Raw genomic sequence first — 7,424 nt, 5'->3', positions numbered from 1 at the left:
GACATCTTCAGATTTCTATCTGCATAGTCAAATTGGAAAGAGGAATTAGAGTGGGATTAGATTTACCTTTAGGTTWTGGGATCACACTGGTGTGGATTGCTCTTCTGGATCAGGTTAGAGCTTGCAGAAGTCCTTTGTTACAGGCAGGTGCCCAGGTTCCTCAGCACTCTGAAGTCCAATAATAACCATTTGATGTTCTTGCCAGATCATCAGATAAATCTATGTTTTGGATAGGATGGTAGATCCATCTTCTCCGTTACTTCCTTGAGAGGAATTGTGTCCTTGTCTGGAGACCCCAAGCAAGTGCTGTCCACAGGGTGTCATGGTCCCTTCCAGCCCAAACTCTTGTGTGACAGAGGTGAGGCTCTCTCATCTTCCCCCCTGTCCATTTTTATCCTTTCACACTGCCCGTTCCTCTCGGCTGGCAGTCGTGTGAACGCTGGTCCAGCAGGATTTCTTGCTTTGGGCAGTACCTCCTACCAGGGTGCAGCAGTCTTTTTGGGTTGCATTTTAAACTTGTGGGTTTTTTTTTTTTGTTTGTTTGTTTTGTTTTTTTCAACTCAGATGCTGATAGATGAGATTTGAAAGCCAGAGGGTGCTGCCTCCCAGAGTGCTGAGATGTGCTGGCTGGAGGACATCTCTAGGTGTGTGCCTGGAAATGCAGCAGCTTCCATTGTGGTGTTTGTGTGTGACAGTGACACTGAGCCATCYCCTCAGTAAATTGCCAGCCTGATCTCTTGTGAAGAGCAGTCGTGTTTAATTTGGTGTTGCTCCATCAGGAGTGAGGTGCTGATACCGGGAGTGAGTAATTGTAGCCAAGGCTGCCCTTATGGCTGACACTGTGTRTTTGGTATTTAGCTGTAACTGTTCCTAATTGGTTCAGCTGCTTGACAAAAGCATAAACGACACGGAGGTGAGAGCTGTTCTGTCTGCTGCAACTCTGTGTTACCATGGACTGATTGTAACATTACCTAGAAAGGGATAAATGATTGTTAATTTATGGTTTTAATTAGAGCACTAATTATATATTGGAGTGAATTTCAGCAGAAATGAACAATTGCTATGTCTGCATTTGAATTTCCATCTGAATTGTAGGAGAAAGTTGAGAATATTTTCCCGTGGTGTGAAAACGGCTGTGTTTAAAGGGAATCTGCACATACAATTGTATTTTCAATTGCATATCTCATGTTCTAATGACAGCTTTCGCAGCACAGAAAACCAAACTGTTGTGTTAAAAAAAAAAACAAAAAAAAAAACCCCAAAACTATAAAACAATCTCTTGGGTTAAAGTTCCCGTGTGTATTCTGTAACATTCAAATAATTTACTTATGCATTTGCACTTTTCAGCTGGGGTTACTTRAGAACAAAATCCTGTTGAATGCCCAGCTGCCAGCAGAAGAATGAGGGGGTGGTCCAGGAAGTTGGTCATCTATTTAAAAATCTAATTGCATGTTCCACACAATTAGGGAACTGCTTGCTTCTCTGAAGTGAATCAATGCATTTGTGAGTGTTAATAATTATGGTTTCTTGGAAAGCACTATCTGGCTGATTTTTTTCCTCTGTTTTCTGCTTGATTGAGAAGTCCCGAAAAAAAGAGAAAGAGAAGAGGTCAATGTTTGGGTACTACCTAAAATCATGAGGATCCCTTGGAAGTTTGTTGGAGATGTGTCATAATAAACTAGAGAACAACATCACTTCTGTTATATACTAGATTTTTTTTAAGTAATGCTCTGAAGGGGTTCTGTAAGAGCAGGATTTTTTCATAAATAGCAGTTAATTTAACAAAAAGTCAACAGCACATGCTATTAGGACTTTAATAATAAAAGCAAATTACTTTGTAACCAGACATTTCAGTCAGTGAGAATGAAAACTCTTTGCACATATGTGTATTTAGCTCATAGTTTCTATTCATATTTTAATCTCCCTTGGAGTTCAGTATTAGTCTTTCAAARCACACATGTTACTAATCAAAATATTATTCTTCTAAGGATCTTTTCCTGAAATATCAACCAGAAGACATATGTTTATAGAGACTGTGTTAGAACTTAACAAATACAGGCCAAACAACTTATAATTGGGCTGGTTGTGCTTATTTTGTATTTTGTTGAATCAACAGCCTTGTGGATGTGAATGTTAATGGATACCAGAAACTTAAGGTTCRTTGGTTTTAGATTTTGTATGATTTTATTCTCTTCTGGAGGTCAAGTAAAAGAAAGGGAGTGAAATCCTGACAAGAGACATGAAATGCAAACCACATGTTGTATGGAGAAGCTGTCCAGGGGACAGTGTCACTCATTAGCTGCTACAATAGCTGTTCCTTGGGTTGATATTGTGAGTGCATTGTTGTGCTGTGAAAAAAGCCCAGCAATATTATTGCTAAAAGGGGCAGGGTGCTTTTTGATGGGATTGGTTTGGGGTTTTTTGCCTTTTGGGGTGTTTTTCCATTTCCRTGGTGATAAGGGCACAGCTGTGGGTTTCAGGTACTTCCCTGGGTGTGGTGTGAGAGGTGGCAGAGGAGCTCCAGGTCCTTTCTGGAAGGGTGACAGTGYCCCACTGAGCACTGTTGGTCTGAGGAACCTTTCCCTTTGCTCTGCTGTTGTGTGGGTGGTCTCACTGCTCCTTGTGCAGTTTGGACTCCCTGGCTGRTGTAAAGCAGGAGGAATGTGAGCCTCCCTGAGCTTCTGGATGTGCTAAGAAGGGAAAGGTTTTGGGGCTAATCAGCCCCCACATTGTGATCAAGAGGATATCTTCTCTTACAGCATCTGGCACTGTGTGAACACAGATCCCTTTTCTTGTCACATGAAGGCAGATGTTTATGCCAGTAGGATTCTCTGTAGGTGGATTTCTCTGTAGAAATCAATCATTTGCCCTGTGTGCTTTAGCCCAAGAAGTGTCATGGTTAGGTGATACTTGACAGGATCAAACAAGGAAAAGGTGCTTGGCTGGCTGCCCCTGGACCTGTCATATTTGGGTAGAGTTTTTTGCGTAATTGTAAACAAACAAAAAAATCAAGGCAGCTCTGTAGTATTTATAGCCTTAAAAACTTTCAGAGTCCTAAGTCYTAGCTTCTTTATTTTGGATTCTTGGCACTGGTAAGAAAAAAGAATCTGAMRCCACATTATTMCACTGCTAGTGGAAACAATCCATAYTCTTCTTGTGGGATCTTTTCTGACAGATAAAAGGATCCGTCTGCAGCTGCTGTATTTGGGGGARTGGGGTGATGGGAGAGCAGCACCTGAGACAACACAGTTTTTGCTGGCCCCTGTATCTACAGATTTTACTTTGCATATCCTTTTTTTACTTTATCCACATTTTGTGCCTARTTTTCCATTTTGCAGCTGTATAAGCTTACCCTCAGAAATTGAATGAGATTGTTCCTTTTGGTTCCTTGCTTCTGGCTGAGCCCTTTGCATATGCCTCAAAGTGAAATTGCCTTGAAATAATAGGCAGGGATTGTACAGCTGATGTGGAGTTGAAAGAAGCCTGATTGGGAGCCTCTTTTGTTCATTTTTGAGCTAGGTCAGAAACAGCCTYGTGTGAAGTGAAATTGTACAGCCTAAATGGCCATTTCATTGCCTCTAGCCCTYGGTTTAAGTGTTTGGCTGAGGTGGCTCTGCTGCTTTGGTTGTGCTTGGGGCTCTCCCAAAGAGAGCACAAATYTGGGCTCTGGTTTATTAGGCTGAATAATGTGGTCTTACACATTCATGGAATAACAGTTTGGAGAGAACTTGTGGAGGCGTCAGCTCCAGCTCCCTGTTCAAAGCAGGAGAGAAAAGGTTRCTCAGACCCTTGTCTACTCTCCAGGGATGCCTTGTTCCTGTGTTTGACCACCCTTCACGGTTAAAAATTTATTTTACTGCATTTAATAGAAATTTCCACTTTCACATTGTGTCTCATCCCCTGCTGCTGTGTCTCCATGGAGAGTTTCTCTTCTSTATGCCCTACATAAGTATAGACTGGCAAGGTTTTCATTTCTTAGGGGTGGACAAATGTATTTTTCCCAGCATTTCCTCAGCATTTCCTCCAGCCACTGTGTGTCTTGGTGATCTTGCAAAGAACTTGATCCTCTGTGTCACTGGACTTGTTCAGGGCATCTGAGAAAAGGACACAGCAGCCACATTAATTCCCTGGGCACACTGGCAGCTCTGTTCTGCATCTGGTTCATCCTTGAAGGAGGCCAGACCTGTTTGTGTGCTTTCAGTGCTGTCTCAGCAGGGTGTTCGTGTCATTATTTCTAAACAACATTATTTTTAAATTTTAAGTGTAAGTATTTTCTTTGCTGGAGGTACCTTGCATTATGTCCAGGACTGCCCTGAACTCTTTTGCTGCTGTCATATTGGTAGTTGATCRTTTTGGCATTGGCCTCTGCTTCCACTGCTTCTTCCTTTATTTTCAGCTGCTGAATGCCCAGCTTGCAATAGAAATTCTTAGCTTCAAGGCATTTGATGTTTTGAATTAAAAATTTATTAAATTAGTGTGGAATGCTTTAGCCAGCTGAACTCCTGGCTCCCTGGGACAGCCCATAATTTTTGTGAGGGAGTTTGGAAAGGCCTTTTTTGGCTTGAAAATCCCAAAGCCTTCTGTGAAGAGCATGTGCAGAGCCAGGGGGAATCACTGCTGATCTCTATCCCACACAGTCTTGTCTCAGGGGCAGAAGGTGCTGGATGCTACTCTTGTCCTGTCAGTCTGGTATCTGAGAAAGTGGAAAGATACCAAAGGTGGAAGCCAAGAGATGAGTGACTGTAACCTCTCTGACCTGACTTCATCTGCAGGGGAGAAAYGGTGAGGTTTGGGGTTTTTTTCATTTTTTATGCAGACAAATAAAGAGACATACTTAGCTCCCAGGTAGTTATTCTAGGTACTGATAAGTGAAGAATGGGAAATTGTGCTGGAAGGCTGTGACTGAGGTGAGGATGCCATCCAAGCTGCCACTCAGTGCCTCACTTCAGTTCTCAAAATCTTTTTACCCTGTGTGCTTTTGCAATCAATCCAGCCCTGTTTCTCTAGCTTATCTGGTATGGCTTGAATTTCTACCTGTCCTGCGTAGGCTGTGGCATTTGTGTGTGAATACCTGATTCTACACTTTCTTGACTGGAAACCATTACAGTTTTTTCCTTGTTTAACAATATAAAGAATATTAAATTAAAATAATTCATTTATCTTATTTAAATTCCTACCTCAAATGTTAAGGCCACCTGCATTTTTTCCTACTCCAGTGCGTTGTTTGAAAACTAAAAGAGTGTGTAAGTAGATTGAAAATGCCTCTTTTCTGGGTCACAAGAAAGCCTGAAAAGGAAAGTATCTTTTCAAAGAGTGAGAGGCTGAAAGTGCTTGTTATCTGTTGTTAGCTGGGTTGTAAGTAGAAAGATGTCATTGGCTTGGAGGCAAATTGGAGTAAGAAATACATTTTCTACMAAGATATTATTGTCTAAAATTCTGCTTTATTCCAGATTTGAGTGGTCTTTTTGAGCTAACTCCAATCTCTCTTCGTCTCCATTTGTTCTTGCTCTGTATTTCYAGCCTGTATTCGGACAGAAATACCAGTTTTGGATTATGGCAAGCTGTGGCTATTACAGAAATAGAGAATAGGTTCCACAYCCTGAAGATGAGATGTCAGCAATAAAGGTTTCTGTGGCTCTTGTCCAAAGTTTGTGGATGTGGATGAGAGTTTTTGCAGTGTTTTTTTTAGTCCTTTGATCATATTTTTGAGAAGAAGTGGTAATTTATTGAACCACCGCGCTGTTCAGGCCATTCAGCACAGAGAATATTGCTGTACCAATGGCACCTCATCCAAACCCACATCTTGCTGTTAAAACCTCCTTAGTGGCTGATGATGTCCCTGCCTCAGTGTGCCCTGCAGGGCTGGCTGGGGGTTCCTGCCTGCTCTCCCCAGMTGCTTGGTTCTCTTGCCAGGGTTGTTTCCATAAGTGGCAGGGCTGTGCCAGGGCAGCAAATGGAGAAAGCATTTGCTCTTCTTTGGGAAGAGTGTCTTCCCATGTAGCTGGGTGTGTTTCATTCTTTAAAATKGACCTGTGAAACATCTAGACAGAAGTCCTTGGAATTTATGCATGTCCTGGAGATCTTAGACTGTGGCAGGTAACAGACGAGTAGCACTCTGATTCAGCTGTAAGCAATGTCACAAAAACAACGTGTTAGAGTGAAAGCAGGAACTGTGGTCTTTTTTGGTTTTTTTTTCTGCTATGCCAGTTTTGGTTTTAGACCCTCCCTCATTGGGCTAGCAAAATGGAAGTCACCTGGAGACAGGATCAGCTGCTGATAGTGCAGTTTGAGGGGTTGTGTGCAAGTTTAACATATATCTTACTGAAAGAGGGTAAGAATTTGCTACCAGTTCTTTTTGAGAACTAGTGRGGTGGTGGCTGTCTTCTTCTGTTGTGACTTATTTGTAAAATCTTTGCTTCAGAAGTGTGAGCTCAGCCAGAGTTGTAACATCTGGTGATAACTCTTCAAAGAATTTATCTTAATATGTTATATTTTTATTTAACTGTGTGCCAGAGAGAAGACAAATTTTGGTAGCTCCAACTAATTCCCCACCAGTTTTATGGGATAGTAAAAATTATTTTTTAAAACAAGCAAACATTTGCTTTGTAAGTTATTATTTTTCCTGGTTTGAAGTCAAAGATTTATTTTTCCTGTTTCATGTTTAAGGAAACCACAACAATACTRTTAGCTGCTCTTTGGAATATTCCGTGCCAGATCCAGAAGCCACTGAAGTGCATTGAAATAAGGGGGTTTTCATCACTGCCCATGGGCTGCAGTTCTCCATTTTGCTTAATCTAAGAATAATCCCATTGATCTCACAGAGGCTGTAAAAGCAGAAAATTACCTGTCAAAGTGAGAAATTACTTGAAAACCAGCAGGCTGCCTCACCTGAGTTGAAAATAAGAGTGTGGAAACTACTTGCATGCAAGTTACGGATATATTTCCCTTTTTTTTTGTAAATGGAAGATTGTGAGAAACCCCTTTAGGGGTTGAAGCTCCAAAGATACAAGATTCTAGACTAGCCTCTGCCATAAGCCTGTTGGAAATCCTTACACCAGTCTTCTATCCCTTTGTTTTCTTATTTGTCAAGTGGTTGCAATTTGTTGATGCCATCAGTAAACTGCTGTGAGATCTAACACAGGGAAACCTCTGCATTTTGGCCGTGTGCAGTGTGGTGATAATTAAGTTTTCCACACAACTTCTGTGTAACCCTTTGCACCAGACATCAGCAAGAAACAAAAGAATCCAGAGAGGAGAAAGGCATCAGTGGCACAGGCAGTCATGGGAGTCTGTTTCTGTGGTTATCTGATTTTTATCCGATTTTTTCCTTTTCCCCCTTGTCTGCAGCGATTGTTTCCATTTCCAGCAGGTGAAGTCAGGAGCAGCAGTGTGTGAATTGATCATTCGTGTGCTACTCCCTAGAG

This window comes from Malurus melanocephalus, unplaced genomic scaffold (assembly GCF_030028575.1).
Source record: "Malurus melanocephalus ecotype Western Australia unplaced genomic scaffold, MMel_1.1 scaffold_73, whole genome shotgun sequence".
NCBI lineage: Eukaryota > Metazoa > Chordata > Aves > Passeriformes > Maluridae > Malurus > Malurus melanocephalus.
This window is presented reverse-complemented; position numbering follows the sequence as displayed.